A 21087-nucleotide genomic window follows, 5' to 3' on the forward strand; every position below is an offset into this window, starting at 1 on the left:
CATTCCTTTCTGTGGCTGGATGTATACCGTTGTGTCTGTAAAATACACTTTGTTCATTCATCCATGAGTGGACATTTGGGTTGCTTTCAGTTTCTGGCTATCATGAATAATTCTGCTCTGAATATTCATATTTAAGCTTTGTGTGGACATATATTTTCCTTTCTCTTGGGTAAATGTTCCGAGGAGTGAATTGTGGAGTCATACAGAAAAATACATACATTTAACTTCTTAAGAAACTGCCAAACTGTTTTTTAAACTGAATGTACCATTTTACATTTCCTCCAAATTATTGAGGACTCTAGTTTCATCCTTGCTATCACTTATTATCTGTCTTTTTTTTTATTTTCATCATTCTTGTGGTGTGAAGTAGTATCTCATTGCGGCTTATATTTCTCTAATGACTGATGATATTTACTGAACACCTTTTTGTTGCCCAGTCACTAAGCTGTGTCTGACTCTTTTTCGACCCCATGGACTGTAGCCTGCCATGTTCCTCTGTCCATGGGATTTCCCAGGCAAGAATACTGAAGTGAGTTGCCATTTCCTTTTCCAGGGAATCTTCCTGACTCAAGAACCCAAGTCTCCTGCCTTGGCAGGTGGATTCTCTACCAATGAGCCACTGGGTAAGCCCCATTGAACATCTTAATATATGCTTATTGGATGCTCATATAGCTTTTTTAATGAAATATCTGTTCAGTTGCTTTGCCAATTTTTAAAATTGGATTACTTGTGTTCTTGAGTGGTATTCTATAAAGTGTTCTTTGTATTTTGGATACACATCTTCAAGCAGATGTATGATTTGCCAATATTTTCTTCCAGCGATTAGATTTTCTTCATGGTGACTCATAGTTTTACATTTTGATGAAATTCAATTAATTTTTAATTTTGTGGATTGGGCTTTTGCTGTTGTATCTAAGAAACTGTTACCACCCCTTCCAAGGAGAGCCCCAACAAGGATTCTCCTTCCCCATGTTTCTTGTGCCAGTGGAAGCAAAGGGATATTTTAGGCTTTGATCAGATCAAAGAAGGGACAGGTGTAAGCCCTGACTCTAGAGTACACAGCTGCCTTTCCCACTGAAAGGCTGTGGGCGGGGCTGCCTTATAGGGTTCTTGTCAAGTGCGGAAGGGGGCAGTTCTTATGGGTCTGGCACAGGAGTGTTGCTCACACTCTGGACTGCAGTGCCAGGTGAAGGGGCTATGCACATGCCCCTCCTCTACCATCCTGAACTGAAGTGCCCTGCTCACACTTTTCATACAGCCCTGCCAAGCTGGAAGTCTTGGGCACAGCCATTCTATGGTAGAAACTCTAGTCCTTTGTGTTAAGGGCAAGACCATTTACAGGCAAGTGGAAACTAAATTAAGCACAAAAGAAATGAGACCTTATCACCTAAATTCTCTTATTTTTCTCTGGGACCGCAGTGGATTTTGCTGGTGACAAAACGTTTTCCTAACCCAAGGTCACCAAGATTTTGTCCTAAGGGTTTTATAATTCTAACTCTGCGTTTAGGTCTCATTCATTTTGAGTTAAATTTAGTGAATGGTGTGATGTAGGGAGTCCAGCTTCATTCTGTTTTTGTGTAGGTAGCCAGTTGCCTCTTGCCTCCTTGGTTGCAAACCAACTGATTGTAAATGTCAGAGTTTATTTCTGGGCTCTCACTTGTGTGTCATTGATCTGTACGTCTATCCTTATTCAGTTCCACACTCTCTTTATTGCTGTAGCAAGTTTTGAAATTGGAAGGTTATGTCCTCTAACTTTGTTTTTCTTTTTCAAGATTGTTTTTGTTATTCTAGGACCTTTGCCTTTCAATATAAACTTTAGAAGCAGCTATAGTCAATCTGTGTGGAAAGGAAACAAGACTTGCTTGAATTTTGATAAGGACTGAGTTGATCAAATAGAATAGAATTTCCCATAAATAATGAGCCTTCCAATCCATAGACGTAGAATATCTCTCTATTTAGATTTCTACCCCTCTTGGCAAAGATAAAATTTTCACTTTTGAAATCTTGCACTGTATTTGTTAAATTTATTCTGGCATATTTTATTCTTTTGATACAGTTTTGAATGGAATTGTTCATTTGTGGGTTGTTCATAAGCATATGGAAATGCAGGTGATTTTCGTATATTGATCTTCCTTCCACGCTGAAGTCAACAGGATTTCTACTGTTTCTGCTATGGCTTTGTAGTTTTATTTGTTTTGGGTGTTTTTGTAATCCCCTTAGAATTTTTTGTATATATGATTATGTTTACTTCTTCCCTTCCAGTATGAGTGCCTCTTATTTCTCTTTGTTGCTTAATTTCTTGACAAGAAATATCCTTGTCTTGTTCCAAATCTCAGGGGGAAGGCATTTGATTTTTCACCATTAAGTGTGTGTTGCTGTGGGTTTTTCATGGTTGCCCTTTATCAGACCGAGGAAGTTCCCTTCCGTTTTTAGTTTGTTGAGTAATTTTTTGTTATTAAAGAGTGTGGAATGTTGTCAAATTCCCTTTCTGGATCTATTGAGATGATTATGTGGTTTTTGTTCTTTATTCTGTTAATGTGGTATATTGCATTGATTGCTTTTGTATGGTAAACTAACCACGTATCCCTGACGTAAATTCCACTTGATCATGGTTAACTCATTTTGTGTTTTGCTGAATTTGGTTGGCTAGTTTTTTTCATGTTAGGATTTTTTTTTGCGTTTAGATTCATAAGGGATGTGGTTTTCTTAGTTTTATTTATTCCTTAATTTTTTGGGGTGTGCTCTGTCTTTCCGGTTTTAGTATCAGAGTAATATTGGCTTCTGGCTTCCCAGGTAACTTGGTGGTAAAGAATACACCTGCAAAGCCGGAGACTGAGGAGATGTGAGTTCGATCCCTGGGTTGGGAGGATCCCCTGGAGGAGGAAATGGCCGCCCACTCCAATATTCTTGCCTGCGTAATCCCGTGGACAGAGGAGCCTGGCGGGCTACACTTCATGGGATCTCAATGAGTCAGACACAACTGAGCACACACAAGCTCAGTACTGGCTTCACTTTATTACTGACCCGGGTACTTGAACTCTTCAATCAGTGGAGATTAGTAAGAGGCCAGACGAGAAATGCAGGCAAGGATTTATAGGCTGTAGCACAAGGGAGTGAAAACAAGGAACAAGTGTCCTTGCCTGCCGTCTGAGGAGGGCGGGCTGATTCCTTAAATGGGGTGAGGGTGGTGGGGTGATCAGTGGTCATCAGGGATGGCTTAGGCGTGCTCTCGGTGGTGCTGTGTGCAGGGGCATATGCGGTACCCTGCTTTCGCTCCTGCACCTCAGAAATGGCAGTTGGTCTTTGGCTTTCTTGTGTCTTATACATAATTAGCCCTACTTGCACATGCATGCAGTTATTTTTAGCCCCTTCTGGTTTCTTGGTATTCTGTTGCTCCAGGAGGCATTTGTCCAGGTGCAAGCACTCCAGGGAAGGACCCCGGATGCCAGGTCCCAAGTCCCAGACTATCTCAATAGAATAAATTGGGAAGTATTCCCTTCTATTTTTGGAAAATTTGAGGACTGGTGTTCAATGTTCCTTAAACTTTTGTCAGAATTCGCCACTGAAACTACCTGGGGCAGGCCTCTTTTCCTTTGTGGGAAACATTTTGATTACTAACCCAGTCTTTTGGCTTGCTGTTATTTATCCATTTGGACTTTCTATTTCTTTCTTAGTCAGTTTTGGCAGTTTGTGTCTTTCTAGGAATTTGTCCGTTTCATCTAGGTTATCTGATTTATTGTCATACAATTGCTGACTGTGTTTTCTAGGCAGGAGTATCTCCTGTTTCATTCCTGATTTTGTTAATTCATGTCTTCTCTTTTCTCCTTGGTCAGTCTGGCTAAAGGTTTGTCACTTTTGTTAATATTTTCAAAGAGCCAGCCTTTGGTTTCATTGATTTTCTCTGTTGTTTTCTATTTATCTCCTCTTCAATCTATGTTATTTCATTCCTGCAGCTTGCTTTGGATTTAGTTTTCTCTTTTTTTAAATCAGTTTCTCATGATGTAAGTTTAGGTTATTGACGAGATCGTTCTCCATTTCAAAAATAGGCATTTACAGCTTTAAATTTCCCTCTATGCATTGTTTCAGCAGTATTCTCTAAGTTTCTTTGTAAACATTTTAGTCTTTATTTACTTCCTTTTGGCTGTGGTGGGTCTTCAGGCTTTCTCTAGTTGTGGCCAGTGAGGGCTACTCTCTAGTTATGGTGCATAAACTTCTCATTGCCTTGTGGAGCGGGGGCTTGGGCAGCTGTGGCACATGGGTTTAGCTGCCCCGAGGAATGTGAAATCTTCCCAGCCCAGAGACCGAACCCCCGTCCCCTGCATTGGCAGGCGAATTCTTAACCACTGGACCGCCAGGGAAGTTCTCCTAAGTTTTGATGTTTCGTGCTTTTGTTTTCATTCAACTCAAGGTATTTTCTAATTTCCTCTTGTGATTTCTTTTTTACTCACTGGTTATTTAGGAATTTGTTGTTTAAATTTTAAGTTTCTGAATTTCCAAAAATTCCTTCTGGCATTATATTTAATGGTGGTTGGAAAACATACTCTGGATCATTTCAGTCTTTTAAAATTTGTTGAGGCTTGTCTTATGGCTTAACATATGGTATCCTGAAGAATGTTCTACATACAGTTGAGAAGAATCTTTATTCTCCTGTTGTTGGGTAGAATGTTCTATAGATGTCTGTAAGTTTCAGTTATTTTATAGTGTTGTTCAGGTCTTCTATATTCTTATTGATCTTCCACCTGTTTATATTAATTATTGAAAATGGGGCATTGAAGTCTCTATTATTGTTGAATTATCCCTTGGATTCTGTCAATTTTTGGTCTGTGTATTTTGAAGTACTGTTAGGTGAGTATATGTTTATAATGATTGTCCTCCTGATTGATTGACCCTTTTATCACTATAAAATACTCTTATTTGACTTTAGTAACAAATTCTGCCTCAAAGTCTATTTTACCTGATATTATAGATACCCTGGAGAAGACAATGGCACCCCACTCCAGTATTCTTGCCTGAAAAATCCCATGGACAGAGGAGCCTGGTAGGCTGCAGTCCATGGTGTCGCTAAGAATCGGACACGACTGAGCGACTTCACTTTGACTTTTCACTTTCATGCATTGGAGAAGGAAATGGCAATCCACTCCAGTGTTCCTGCCTAGAGAATCCCAGGGATGGGGGAGCCTGGTGGGCTGCCGTCTATGGGGTCCCGCAGAGTAGGACACGACTGAAGCGACTTAGCAGCAGCAGCAACATAGATACCCTAGCTCTTTTTAACATTTATATCTCTTTTGCATTTTATATCTTTTTCATCCTTTTACTTTCAAAATATCTGTATCTTTGGCTAGAAAGTATATCTCTTGTAGACATAATATAGTGGGATCATACTTTTAAAAATCCACTCTTCAAACTCTGTTTTAATTGGAGAAACCACCGCAATGAGAAACCTACCTTCCCCAGCAGAGTAGTCCCTGCTCACAGCAGCTAAAGAAAGCCAGCATGCAGCAATGAAGACCCAGCACAACCAAAAATAAAATAAAGGAATAATTTCTTTGTCTTCGTTATTATTTTCCACTTGATAAATCTTTGTCAGCATACTTTCCTTTGTTTAAGCATGATCTGTCAGTTCTTTGAATATGTTTATAATAGCTCCTTTGAGGACTTTGTCTTCTAACATTTGGATCCCCCCAAAGACAGTTTCTGTTGACTGTTTTGTTTGTTATGCATGAGGCCCATTTTTTCCTTTGCCTTTCTTGTAACTCTTTTTGTCGACAGCTGGCTGTTTGAGATCATGTATTGCAGCAACTCTGGTTTCTGTTACCCCTTCCCCATCACTGGGGCTGTTTATTGTTGTCTGTTTTTTGTTATTATCTTTTCTTTTTTTTTTTTGGTGACTTCTCTGGACTAATTTTATGGATTTTGTTTCCTCCAAGCATGTGGCTGCTGATGTCTCTGCTCAGTTATTTTTTATTCTTGTTTTTATAAACCTAGTAATAGGGGTTGCCTCCGGGTCAGCATTCTTCGATGGTTATCCAATGATTGGCCATAAGTTGTGCTTAAATCTCTTGAGCCAATAAGACTTCTACCATTTGCTGAATGATCTATTTGTGTTTTGAGGTATATATGCAGGGTACAGCTAGTTTACAAGTTTATTCCTGATTTTAATTTCTGTGTTTTCAAGGCTCATGCTGAGTAGCTCGCTCTAATCTTCTCCAGTATCTCCTGAGATTTGTGCAGTCTTTTGTATACACATCGCCTGCCAGTAAAATCTTACTGAGAACTTTGGCTGTCTTGTTCTCCAGATATCCCTGTTAAAACTTCTGGCTGACCTGTTGGTCTGTTGCTTTTCCTAACCAGTACAGAGACCTTAGACTAACTTTGATATTTGTCTCTATTGCATGAGATCACTATTGTTTTTGATAATGCCTCTGGGCATGGAATTTTCTGCACTCTGCTCCAATACAGTCACCTCTTTACCACCACTTTGATAGACCTTCTATTAATATATCATGAAGCCGAGGGAGGAGAAATACGGACATAGCCTCAGGCTCAACACCGCAGACGTAGTCTCTCCTAACTGAAGTTTAGTTGATTTTCTTAAGTAAATGTTTCTCAATTTCTTGTATGCTATATTAGTTTTCTGTTGCTTCTATATCAAATTATCACACACTTTGTGGCTTAAAATTATAAAAATATATTACCTTATAGTTCTATGGGTCAGAAATATAAAATAGGTCTCATTAAAATCAAAATGGGACTTCTCTGGTGGTTCAGTGGTTAAGAATCCGCCTTCCAATGCAGGGGACATGGGTTTGATCCCTGACTGGGAAACCAAGATCCCCATTGCCTCAGAGTAACTAAACCCTTGAGCTACAACTAGAGAATTTGAGCTCCACAACAGAACATTCCTCGTGATGCAACAAAGATCTTGAGTGCCACAACTAAGACCCAATGCAGCCAAATAAGTAAATAAATATCTTTGGAAAAAAAATAAAAGAAAATCAAGGTATCAACAGGGCTACTTCCTTCTGGAGACCTAGCTGCTACTGCTGCTGAGTCGCTTCAGTTGTGTCCGACTCTGTGCGACCCCATAGACGGCAGCCCACCAGCCTCCCTCGTCCCTGGAGGAGAATGCATTTCTTTACCTTTTCTGGCTTCTAGAGACTGCCTGCATTTATCTTAACAGTCAGTTCAATTCACTTCAGTCACTCAGTTGTGTCCAACTCTTTGTGACCCCTTGGACTGCAGCACGCCAGGCCTCCCTGTCCATCACCAACTCCCGGAGCTTGCTCAAACTCATGCCTGTTGAGTTGGTGATGCCATCCAACCATTTCATCCTCTGTCGTCCCCTTCTCCTCCTGCTTTCAATCTTTCCCAGCATCAGGGTCTTTTTCATTGAGTCAATTCTTCCCATCAGGTGGCCAAAGTATTGGACCTTCAGCTTCAGCTTCAGTCCTTCCAGTGAAGGAAGGGCTTTATCTTATGATCAGCTAATTAACAAACATAATTCCATCTGCAATCTTAATTCCCCTTTGTGTGTAACAATGTATTCAGAGTTTCCGGGGATTAGGACATGAACATTTTTGTTAGGTCATTATTCTGCCTACCATGGATGATTTTGATAAATATCCAGTTTTCAAATGATTGCTTTTGGCTATTTTGCCTAGCTTTACCATTGATCTTTTGGAGTGAGGGTTTTCAGAGGTTCTCAGTCATTCTGGAAATCCCACCCCTATATGATGAATTCTTACAGTGGAATGCTAGAGGGAAATGAGAATGAGTGAATTGAAAACAAACAAACAGCATAGCTGAATCTCATTCACACTTTTTTTTTTTTTTTGCCTCAACATGTGGCATGAGGGGCTTCCCTAATCAAGGATCGAATATGCACTCCCCCTCCCTCCACAGTGGAAGCTGGGGGTCTCAACCTCTGGACCACCTGGGAAGTCCCCCATCAACACAGTTTTGAAAGAAAGAAGTCAGACACAAAATTATGATTTCTACATGATTCAAATAGAAAAACTGGTTTAGATATTAGGAGTCAGAATGGGGGCATCCCTTGAGGGAGTACTGATTGGAAGAGAGCATAAGGGGGCTTCTAGGTGCTTATAATCCTCTGATTTTGTTTTTGAAGTGATTTCAAACTTATAGCAATCTTGCAAAAGTAGTATAAAGAATTTCTATATTCCCATCACCTTGATTCACGGTTAACGGGTTTTGTCACTTTTTTTTTTTTTAATCATCTTCCCTTTTCAGATAAGAGGTACAGGCCTAGGCGGATGATACAGCATCCCTGAGCAGCAACTCCCTGGAGCTCAGAATAAAAGGATGCAAAAGGAGGGTTCCTTTACTTCATGGTTCCTCCTTTAGGATCCTTTCCTCAAACAGGCAGCTTTTGACCACGGGAGCAATATTGATCTACATCCACCTCCTATCTGAAGGCTCCTGGGGATTCTAGATGCCCTGAGTTCCCACTCTACTTCTCTGTAGTCCTCCCTCTTTGACTAGATCACCAGGCATCACAGACAACAAATCACAAGAAAGTGAGGCTTAGGAGGCAGTATGGAAAGAACCTCAGGCTTGGGGATGTACTTTCGTGGGTTTTCTTCATTCCTCCTTCCACACCATTCCTCATGCTTTTCTGCTTCCCTCTTCTGATGTCACCTCCTCTCATAACTTAAGTCACCACCTCTTGCCTGGGGACTGTGAAGTGGGATTTCCCTGAGTCAGGCATGTCACCTCTCCAGCTCAGACTTTCCCCAGCTGTGAAATAAGCAATAACCATTCATGCCCTTTCAGCTCCAAAGGGCTCTTGTAAAGATCACTGGGAGCAGAGAATGAGCAAGTCTTTGATTCCCCAGCAAGGGGAACTGCAAGGGTTACTTATTCCACAGAATTGGAGCCTGAGTCCCGCGAGTGTGAAGTTTGTTAGCCAAGTTCTTGCTGCACTTGGAAGTGGAGCTATGCCATAGTCCTAGTCTTAGGGTACAGCCACACTAGTCACACCCTTTTAAGGTGCCTCTTGTTTTTATGCAACCCTGAAAAACCATATTTGGACACCCTTAAAACATATCAAATGTCAGGAGAGATAAATGGAATGTTAGAGTTGTTTGCTTTTCTAAGGGATTTCTTCCCAGAAAAAAACAAATGTGGTTTTACAATGGAACTTGCTCTCTGAATCCAGGCTAGAGCAAGCTGTTCATTCAGGATAAGATGCTGGAGGATGAATCATCTTCTTCTTGCCTGCTCATTGGAAGTCCTTGGAGGACTTCCATTATTTGCAAAGACTGGCTGGCTCTTCATCAAGCCTGTTTTCTTTCCTTCTTGGGCAGTCAGGTAGAGAATTTCTCAGCCTTCCTTGTGGTTAAGCAAGGCCATGTGTCTGAATTCTGGTCACTGGAATGTGAGCAGAGCAGATGCACCCCAACTTCCAGGTCTGGACATAAAAGCCTCCCGTGCTTAATTCCCTGCTCTGTCTTCCCTTCTTTGGCTTCCTGCAGGTGAGCACAGTACTCCATTAACTACAATAGAACCACAGATGGAAGGAGCCTGGGTCCTGAATCATCACTTGGAGAAGTTGTTATTTAGTCTTGTCCGACTCTTTGGGACCCCATGGACTGTAGCCTGCTAGGCTCCTCTGTCCATGGGATTTCCTAGGCAAGAATACTGGAGTGAGTTGCCGTTTCCTTTTCCAGGGGATCTTCCTGACCCAGGGATCAAACCTATGTCTCCTGCATTGGCAGGCAGATTCTTTACCACTGAGTCACCTGCCCCCACTTGGAGAAGAGCTGCCCATTAATCAGGAACACCTATTTTGGACTTCACATGGTGGGAAGTCAACTTTTAATCATATCTGAGCCATTATATAATTTGGGGGTTGTTTGTTACCACATCTAGTATTCCATTATCTAATACATGTCAGTTTACCTAATTCCAATAGCTTTTAAAACCACGAAAGACATTTTATATCCTTCATGTGTTTAACAATTTCTACATCCTACATAGACCAAAAGTATCTTCTTTTACCTCTGTCAACACCTTTGAAATACAATGTGCTCCAGAGTTTCTTCTCCTCCTCCCCTCTCTGAAGTGGATCTTCTCTCATGAATCTTCCATCACAGGGAATGCCAAAGAAATCTTTGGAATCAGCATGGGACTAGAGAGGCAAGGACAAGGGGACTTGGAAACTGCAAGGATAGACTCTTCTTTTGAGTTTTGCTATAAATGGACAGTATTTCGAGGCAGATGTGGGGTCAAGGCACTGTTTTCTTAAGATGCAGGAAGTAATGGTACATTGCATTCAGATGAACAAGATACAGTAGAGGGGGGGAAATTGATGATGCGGGAAAGAATGGGAGAACTGAGAAGTAATGTCCTTGAGTAGGAGAGGGGGTTAGTCAGAAGCAAGGAAGATGGAAATCCATGGGTAGAAGCAGTAGCTGCAGGTGGGTGTGCTCTTCAGATAACTTCCCTTTTCTCAGGAAAATAGGAATCCGGGTCATCAGTTGAGAGTGGGGATCAGGGAGGAGGGATTAAAGGTTTGAGTGAAGGAAGAAAGGATGAAATAGTCTAGGAGGATGCAAAAGCAAGCAAGCCAGGAATATACAGCAGGACTCTGGGGGCAGAATGGAAGGACCGTGGGAGATTAGTGATCTTGAATTTTTGGTTAGCATGACTGGGTGCTTTTCTCCAGCCTCGTTCAGCTACACGGGTGCAAGTGCAGCGAGTGAAGAGTTGTCTCCGTGCAGTCATGGATTTGCTAGGGTGTAGCAAGAATGGGCAGCAGATAGTTGAAGTTACTTGGGAAAGAGAGTAAATGATGTTTGTAAATGAAAGACCAAGGAAGTTGAGTTGAATAACAAGAGACGCAAAGACCTGAGTGGAGAGCAAGGGTCAAGGGAAAGAGATGGGACTGATCTGAGTGTGGTGGAAGGATTGTTGGAACTGAATATTCAAGCTGACGAGCTGGGCTGAGAGGTGATGGTAGTTGGAGAGTGGGGTATGTGAAACTGAAATTATACAACTGCAGTTACTGGTAATGATATGGGCAACATGTATCTTAGGAGTAAGGGGCTGAAGTAGGTGGAAGATAAGCTTATTGGAGCAGAGAAGGTCATGGGACTGAGAGGCTGGCTATTGAAATCATCATGACTATGACAGGATCATGCTGGAGGGAATGACGATGAGCTGGTAGCTAGTGTTATCTGTGGGACGGGGAGTGACTAGAGGTGTACAAGGCTGCAACAAAGGGTGAGTGATGGATGGAGAGTCTGCTGACATGCGTGTCAAAGAATCTGGGAGTTTTTTGGAGAAGATGGGAAGAAAGGCTGGCTTGGAAGGATCTATGAGGAGTGAAGAGGATCCTCTCCCATGCCAGTCATGTGGTATGCGGTCCTCAGGGAGAGAACCGTGGCTTGCTAAGAAGGCTACAGGGGAAGCAGAGTCCTCAGGGGAGAACCCAGCTTAGAGCAAAAAGTGAGTGAAAAGGTGAAGAGAACAGGAAGACACCGGCAAGGATGTCCACTCATTACAGAACTCTCAGTAATAGTCAACATCTGGAAAAAACCTAAATGTCCACTGCCAGGGGAATGGATTAAACAAGCAATAGATTGGTTCTGTTTTGACTTTGCTGTATACAACAGTGAAAATGAATGTGCTAGACCCATGTGGGTCAACATGGGAAAAAAGCTCACAAACATAAGCTTGAGTGAAATAAGCCGGTTGTAAAAGGTTACATTCAGTATGATGCTGCTTACATAAACGATTAAGACCCCAAAATAGTACCATAATAAAAGGCTATAAAAGGGTAATGGCATCCTCAGAAAGGAACCCCAGCAACTTCAGAGTGGTGGTTTGTGGTTACCCGTGGAGACAGAGGGGAGGGGAAATGGCTGGGGCTAGGAATAAGATAACTTTGGTTATATCTAAACTATTTTATTTCTTTTTAAAGAATAATTTTATTTGTTTATTTATAGGCTCTGCTGGAGAAGCCAATGGCACTCCACTCCAGTACCCTTGCCTGGAAAATCCCATGGATGGAGGATCCTGGAGGGCTGCAGTCCACGGGGTCGCTAAGGGTCGGACACGACGGAGCGACTTCACTTTGACTTTTCACTTTCATGCATTGGAGAAGGAAATGGCAACCCACTCCCGTGCTCTTGCCTGGAGAACCCCAGAGGCGGGGGAGCCTGGTGGGCTACCGTCTATGGGATCACACAGAGTCGGACACAACTGAAGCGACTCAGCAGCAGCAGCAGCAGAGGCTCTGCTGGGTTGTCATTGCTGTGCTTGCGTTTCTCTAGTTGTGGTGAGCTGGGGCTCCTCTTTAGAAGCAGTGGCTGATTGTGAAGTGCATGGACTTCAGCAGTGGAAGCTTGAGGGCTCAGTAGGTGCAGTTCCTGGGCTCTAGAGCACAGGCTCAATAGTTAGGGCACACAGGCTTAGTTGCTCCGCGGCAAGTGGGATCTTCCCGGATCAGGGCTTAAACCCGTGACTCCTGCATTGGCAGGTGGATTCTTTGTCACTGAGCCACCAGGGAAGCCCTGAACTATTTTACTTCTTAATGAAAAAAAAAAAAAGTGAACCAAAACACAGCAAAATATCAGCTGCTATTAAATCTAGGTTGTAGGTTCCCAAATTTATTTTAATTTTATCTATGTTTGAAATATTTCATTTGAAAGTTAAAAAAAAACCTCTGAGAATATTATTAGAAAATATGGTAGTCATAGAAGAGTAGTATTGGCACAAGGATGGGCATACAGATCAATGGATTAGAACTGAGAGTCCAGAAATGACAGCATACATTTAGGAGCAAATGGTTTATGACAAGCGTGCCAAGATAAGTCAATGAAGAAAGAAGATTCTTTCCAGCAAGGAATGCTGGGACTGGATAGCCACATGCAAATGAATGTAGCTGGACACCTACCTCATATCATATACAAAAATTACCCCCAAATGAAATGAAGATGGAAATGTAAGAGCTAAAAGTACCAAGAAGGAAACATAAGGCTAAGTCTTCATGCCCTTGGATTAGGTAATGGTTTCTTAGATATGACTCTTTCTTTGTTATAAGCAACCAAATAAAAAATAAATTAGTATCATCAAAATTTAAAACTTTTGTGCTCCAAAGGACACTATCAATAAAGTGAAAAGACAAGCCAAAGAATGGAAGAAAATAAAGATCAAATATTAGGATACATAAAAAACTGTTACAACTCAACAACAAAAATATAAGCAACCCAATTTAAAACTGGGCAAAGGGTATGAATAAACATTTTTCCAAAGAAGATATACAAATAGCCAATATTCACATGATCAGATACTCAGCATCATTAGTCATTAGGAAAAATGTGAATTGAAATCACAATGATATACCACTTCACACCCACCAGGATGGCTATAACCAAACGGGAAGATGATAACAAGAGTTCACAAGAAAACTGAAAAATTGGAAGCCTCGCACATTGTTGGTGGGAGTGTAAAATGTTAGATCCCCCTTGGAAACACTCTGCTGTTGCTGCTGGGTAGTCACTAAGTCATGTCTGACTCTTTCTCGACCTCATGTACAGTCGCCCACCAGGCCCCTCTGGCAGGTCCTCAAAAAGTTAAACATAAAATTACTATGTGAGCCAGAAATTCTTCTCCTGCTTAGACACACATATAACATAGATTTATACGAAAGCCTGTACACGGATGTTTATAGCAGCATTATTCATAACAGCCCCAAAATAGAAAGGATTCAAATGGATAAACAGAATATGTTATATCCATAAGGAAATATTATTTAGTCATAAAAAGAATAAAGTGGTGATAATGCCACAACATGGATGCAACTTGAGAACTTAAAAATGAAACACACAAAATGCCACCTATTGCCTGATTTCATTTATATGAAATGTCCATAAAAGGCAGACTCAGAGAGACAGAAAGTAGGATCTGGGGAGAGGGCAAAATGGAGAGGGACTGCTAATGGGCACTGTGCTTCTTTTTGAGGTGATGAAAATGTTTTGGAATTAATGGAAATGGACACATACCTTGTGAATATATTAAAAAACCACTGAGTTGTTAATTTCCTTTATACTCTTTAAAAGGGTGAATTTCAGAGTACATAAATTATATCTCAAAAAACAAAATAAAAAAACTTAGGGTGACAGAGGACAGATGGTTGGACGGCATTACCGCTTCAGTGGACACGAACTTGGGCAGACTCCGGGAGATGGTGAGGGACAGGGAAGCCTGGTGTGCTGCGGTCCATGGGTTCGCTATGAGTTGGACACAACGTGGAGATTGAACAACCACAGCAACAGAAAGGATCAAATCCAGACTCCATGTAGCCCTAGCAGCAGGCTTCCGTTCTTTAAGCCTTGGTTCCTCATCTTAGGGCACTTACGGTAACCCTGGCTGCACTGGCCTGAGATGGACTCTCAGTCCATCTGAGCCCTTCTAATGGGGCTCATTACTCTCACTGGTGCCTTCAGTCCTAGTCTGGCTACAGAAATGAGTGATTAGAATGCACCTAGACTCTGGCATCAGACCTGAGTGTAAATTCAGGCCTCACCACTCACTGGCTGTGGACTCTGAGTCTCAGGTTCCTTATCTGAGAACTGGGGATGAGGATGGTGGCCCCTTCTCAGCAGGGGGACGATGAGACAGTTGGTATAAAACACAAGGTTCGGTGCATCTGGCACTCAGTGAGTACCGATGGGCTGTCTTCATCTTTTTTTCTCCTTTTCCTCCTTCTTCCTCCTCCTCCTCCTTCTTCCTCTTATTACTGTAGTGGTTGCCACTGTGCCAATTAATCCCCAAATCTTTTACTTCTTCCTCACCCTTCCTTCTCCATTTCCCTCTTGCTTCCCAGTCCACTTGTCTGGCCCAGGTGGAGTTCTGGACTCAGCCACATCTTGGCCAGGCTCTTGATCAATTTTCTCTGCTCACAAAGGCCCAGGCTTGTCCACCTGCTGCCCCAGGCCCTCAAATAAACGTGCATATCCTTCCTTCTATTTGTGGGACAATCTGGGGGTGCTCATATCCTCCCTGCCATGTAAATGGATGACAGGCTGTTTCCCCCAGAAAATTTCAGGGTGGAGATCCCAGCCACTCAGAAATCAGAAGCCTGGAGTGGTCCTCAGAGCCCCGTGAGGAGCCCTCTCCAGGGCCCCTCCGGCTTTGCTGAAAAGAGGAAGCTCTGAGGCAGCAGCTCTTCAGGGCAGGGACTTTCTCTTTGCCTCTCAGTGGAAGCAAAAGTCCAGACACTACTTCTAGGAATTTATCCACCAGATGTGTTCCCTTCATGAACAGCAAGCAAGCATGTAAATGCAAAAGACTGGAAAACCCCCAAAACGTCCATCAATAAGCAGACCAGCTATATTAATTTTGGTAGATCCATACAGAAAAAACCAGATTGCCACTGGAAAGAACGAGGCTGATCTAGACTACTGATAGGGACTTTTCCAAGATGCATTTCAGGTGAGAGAAGCAAGGAACAGAACAGTATTAGTGGTAAAGAAGCTGCCTGCCAATGCAGGAGACGTAAAAGACATAAGTTGATCCCTGGGTCGGGAAGATCCCCTGGAGGAGGGCATGGCAACCCACTCCAGTATTCTTGCCTGGAGACTCCCATGGACAGAGGAGCTACAGTCCACGGGGTCACAAAGAGACGGACAAGAATGAGGCGACTTAACACACACATATGCTGCCCTCCTTCCCACCCTTCCTCCCTTCCTTATTTAGGCCTTTCTCCCATTTCTTTCAAAGAAATGCCTTTGTATATATGCTTACATAGACTGTTTTTGAAGGACAAATAAGAAATCATCAAGCTTGTTTGCTTCTGAGAAAAGGAAATGAAATGTGGAGGGGAAGTCAGAGGTGAGAAAATGGCTTTCCAGCCTACCCTTTTTCTTTTTTTTTTGGCTGCATGAATTAAAACTTTTTTCTTTCTGAATAGGTCAGTCATGCATATGGAAAACACTTCAAATCATTCAAAAGGGTATTTGGTGGAAAGCAAACCTTTCCTCTCTAAACAGCTGCCCCATCCACTAGCCCAGGTCCCTCCTTAGGGGCAGCTCACGTGATGACTCGTTTGTATATCTTTTCAGATGTAAGCTAAGCTTTTGTGTAAATACATATTTACATATAACTGTATTTTTGTAGTGGTAATATACACATAGGGGTTTCTCAGATGACACAGTGGTAAAGAATCTGCCTGCCAAGCAGAAGAGAGTTCGACCCCTGGGTCGGGAAGATCCCCTGGAGAAGGAAATGGCAACTCACTCCAGTATTCTTGCCTGGAGAATCCCATGGACGGAGGAGCCTGGAAGGCCACAGGCCATGGTGTCACAAGAGTCCAGCACAGCTCTGCAAATAAACAGCAATTTAGCATAAGCTTTAAGTCATTTCAAAGCTTTAAATCATTTTAAGGTGTGCAGTTCAGCGGCATTAAGCTCATTTACATTGTGCTACTGTCGCCGCATTCCACCTCTAGAACTTTTTCATCTTCCAAAGAGAAGCTCTGTCCCATCAAATAATAACTCACCATTCCCTCCTCCTCCAGCCCCTGGTAATCACCATTCTTCTTTTTGTGCCTGTGGATTTGACCACCTCTAGGTACCTCATAGATACCTCTAGGAATCCTCCAGCATGTGTCTTTTTGTGGCTGGCTTATTTCACCTAGCATTAATGGCTTCAAGGTTTATCCACGTTGTAGCACAGGTCACAGTTTCCTTCCTTTTCCAGGTGAGTAATATTCCATTGTGTGTGTGTGTTTCCATTCATCCACTGATGGACATGGGTGGTTTCCACTTTTATGTATTTTTTTAAATAAGGAAAAAATAATTTACACAGAAGAAGAAGGACACCTGGGGAAAGGAGAGTTTGATCTGGGAGCCTCCCATGCATTGCCAGCATTGCGGAAGGACAGAAGCACAGGGCAGCTCTCCACATGAAGAGGGACAGCATCCCCTTCCTTGGTAACTGCCGGGGATTCCCCACCTTCAGCCCGCGAGAAACTCCCCTTGCCTTTTTCTAACAGCTGGTCCCTTGAGCCCTGTCTGTGACCTCAGGGCTCCATGAGTGCAGTGCCTGCCTCTCCTCCTGCACAGGCGGAGCGGGCTGGGGGAGCACAGGCTGGCTGGCACAGGTGAGGCTCACCCTCTTTCCGAGCCCCTGGGAAGTGGGGCACTGGGGAGCAGAGGCTGAGTCAGCAGGAAAGGCTGGGGGCCCTGCCTCTGCTGGGGACAAAGGTGCTCTCCAGGGGGCAGCCCCTGAGCCCACCCCCTGAGGCCCTGTGGAAGGAAACCCCAAGTTCAGATGAAAAGCCATTAGACCAGTTCTGTGTCTCTCCCTCCAGTGACGGTCCATTTTTCACAAGATTGCTTCCACATCTAAAAAATATTTCTTCTTTTCTCCCCATGTTTTGTTATGAAACATTTAAAATGCTCAGGAGAGTTGTTAGAGCAGTTTAAGGATCACCAGTGTATCTACCACCTCACTGTAACATGGTTAACATCCAGCTGTGTTTGCTTTCCCTGGGATATCGTACAGGTATATGCATACACACACACGTAACACACATTTGCACATACACACGTGCACACACATACCAAGTGTACATGCTTACATGTGTATGTATACAACACACAGATGTAGGTATTACACACTTGTATGCACTTACACCTATACGTATGTGCAGTACATAAATACATATGCATATACGCACATACATATACACACACACGTCTGTCTATATACACACATCAACATGTGCTCATATACATGAATACCTCACCTGAACTGAACTCTTTGAAAGTAAAACATCATTCCACCCCTAAAACTTCCACCCCTAAAAACTTCAGGTGCATCTCTTAAAAACAAAGACATCCTCCTACACACCTTGAAAGTCTTTATCATACCTAAGAAAATCAACAGTAAAGCCCTAATGTCATATTACATTTAAATTTCCTGGTTTCAGGGAGCTTAGCCCGGAGCTCTATGGTAACCTAGACGGGTATGATGGGGGTGAGGTGGGGAGGAGGCTTACGAGGGAGGGGATCTGTGTATTCCTGTGTGCTTAGTCACTTCAGCTGTGTCGACTCTGCGAATCCATGGACCACTTCCTGCCAGGCTCCTCTGTCCATGGGATTCTCCAGGCAAGAATACTGGAGTGGGTTGCCATCTCCTCCTCCAGGGGATCTTCCTGACCCAGGGATGGAACCCACATCTCCTATGTCTCCTGCATTGCAGGTGGATTCTGAACTGCTGAGCCACCGGGGATGCCTGGATATATGTTTGAAGGTGAAGGTGAAGGTGAAGTCGCTCAGTCGTGTCCGACTCTTGCGACCCTGTGGACTGTAATCCACCAGGCTCCTCCATCCATGGGATTCTCCAGGCAAGAATACTGGAGTGGGTTACCATTTCCTTCTCCAGGGGATCTTCCCGACCCAGGGATCGAACTTGGGTCTCCCGCACTGGAGGCAGACGCTTTAAGCTCTGAGCCACCAGGGATATATGTGTACATATGGCTGATTCATGCGGTTGTATAGCAGAAACTAACACAACACTGTTAACCAATTATCCTCCGATTAAAAATAAAATTTTAAAAATAAAAGAAAAAAGAAAAATAAATAAATTTCCATTTATCCTGAAAAGATCTTTTATAACTGTTTCTCAAAATCAGGATTCAACTAGTCTATATATTGTACATATTTGACTGTCTCTTAAATCACTTTTAATCTTCAATGTCCCTGATTCACATTTTGTAAAATCAGAACATTGACTATGTGTTGATCCCCGGACAGCTTTCTTTTAGGAGGCCTGGAAGGTCCCACCTTCTGGACTTGTCTGCCTTCTCGTGGGATCATTCATCTTCCTCTAGACCCTGTATTTCTTATAAAATGGGATTCAGGGCTAGAGCTTGATTAGACTCTGGGTAACACCTTTCTTTTTTCTTTCAAGACAATTTTCTGGAGTAGTTTTAGGTTCACAGCAACACTGAGAGGAGGGTAGAGAAATTTCCTGGGTACTCCCTGCCGCCACACGTGCATGGCTCCCTCGCTGTTAACATCCCCCTCCAGAGTGTGCATTTGTGACAACTAACTGATGAGCCTACTTTGACACATTGTAACCACCAAAGGCTATCAGTTCAGTTCAGTCCAGTCGCATCCGACTCTTTGCAACCCCATGAACCACAGCAGGCCAGGCCTCCCTGTCCATCACCAACTCCCGGAGTTCACTCAGACTCAAGTCCATCGAGCCAGTGATGCCATCCAGCCATCTCATCCTCGGTCATCCCCTTCTCCTCCTGCCCCCAATCCCTCCCAGCATCAGTCTTTTCCAATGAGTCAACTCTTCGCATGAGGTGGCCAAAGTACTGGAGTTTCAGCTTTAGCATCATTCCTTCCAAAGAAATCCCAGGGCTGATCTCCTTCAGAATGGACTGATTGTAGTTTATAATACTATGGTTTATTCTCTCTTAGTGTGTGGTGTATGGGTATGGACCAAAATACAATGATGTGTATCCATCGTTATGGTATTATATGGAGTATTTTCACTGCTCTAACACTCCTCTGCGCTCCACTTATTCATCTTTTCTTCCCTCTAACCCCTGGTAACCACTAATCTTTTTATTATAGTTTTGCCTTTTCCAAAAGGTCATATAGTTGGAGTCATACAGTAGTTAGCCTTTTCAAATTGGCTTCTCTCACTTAGCTAGTCATTGGAAAAGGAAATGGCAACCCACTCCAGTATTCTTGTCTGGGAAATCCCATGGACAGGGCTGCCTGGTGGGCTACGTGACTTAGCGACTAAACAACAATAACAGTAATATGCACTTAAGTTTCCTCCGTGTCTTTTCACAGTTTGATAGCTCTTTTCTTTTTAGCAGTGAATAATAATTCCATTGTCTGAAGTACCACGTTTTATCCATTCACCTACTGAAGGACAGGAATTTTATTAGGAATAAAGTTGCTAAACTATAGGCTTTTGTGAGGACATAATTTTTCAGTTTTCCTTTGGGTAAATACCAAGGATTGTGATCATTGGACCAGACAGTAAAAGCATACTTAGTCTTGTAGGAAACCTCCAGACTTTTGAAGTGGCTGTCCTGTTTAACATCGCACCAGCAATGAGTGGGTTCATGTTGCTCCACATCCTCACTGTCGTCACTGTCCCAGACGTTGGCCATTCTCTTAGGTGTGTAGTGGTATCTCCTCATTGCTTTAATTTGCAATTCCCTGATGACATAAGATGTGAAATATCTTTTCATATGCTTTTGTTTTCTTACTTTTAATTGATAATATATACATAATGTAAAATTCACCATTATAACCACTTTTTAAGTATACAGTTCAGTGGCATGAAATACACTCACTTTTTCAATTCTTCATTTAGTTTTGGCTGTGCTGGGTCCCCACTGCTGCAGGCAGGCTTTCTCTGGTTGCTGTCAGCGGGGGCTGCTCCCTAGTTGCAGTGCTCAGGCTTCCCGTTGCAGTTGGGGCCTTCTCTTGTTTCAGGCTCAGCAGTTGCAGCACTCGGGCTTAGTTGCCCCGTGTGGCATGTTCAGAGGTGGCTCAGTGGGTAAAGAATCTGCCTGCAATGCAGGAGCGACTTAGAAGCAGCAGCAGCAAAGCAGGAGACATGGATTTGATCACTGGATGGGGAAGATTCCTTGGAGGAGGGCCCAGCAACCCACTCCAGTATTCTTGCCTGGAGAATCCCATGGATAGAGGGGCCTGGTAGACTACAGTCCGTGGGGTCACAGAGAGTCAGGCACGACTGAAGCAGCTGAGTATGCACCCATGCACAGTTTGGAAACTCAGAAGTCCTAAATCAGTCTCAGTGGTATGAAATCAAGGGGTTGGCAGGGCTGTTTTCCTTCTGGAATCCCTAGGGGAGAATTTGTTTCCTTGCCTTTTCCACCTCCCTGAGGCTGCCTGCATTCCTGGGCTCACAGCATCCTATCACGTAAACTTCTGCTTATGTCATCCCTTATCCTGTCTGTATCTGACGTATTTACTGGCCCTTCTTGTAATGACGCTGAGATTGGATTGAGTCCATCCAGATAATCCCGGAAGTCTCTCTGTTTGAAGGGCTTGAACTTAA

This window comes from Ovis aries, chromosome 14 (assembly GCF_016772045.2).
Source record: "Ovis aries strain OAR_USU_Benz2616 breed Rambouillet chromosome 14, ARS-UI_Ramb_v3.0, whole genome shotgun sequence".
Classification (NCBI taxonomy): domain Eukaryota; kingdom Metazoa; phylum Chordata; class Mammalia; order Artiodactyla; family Bovidae; genus Ovis; species Ovis aries.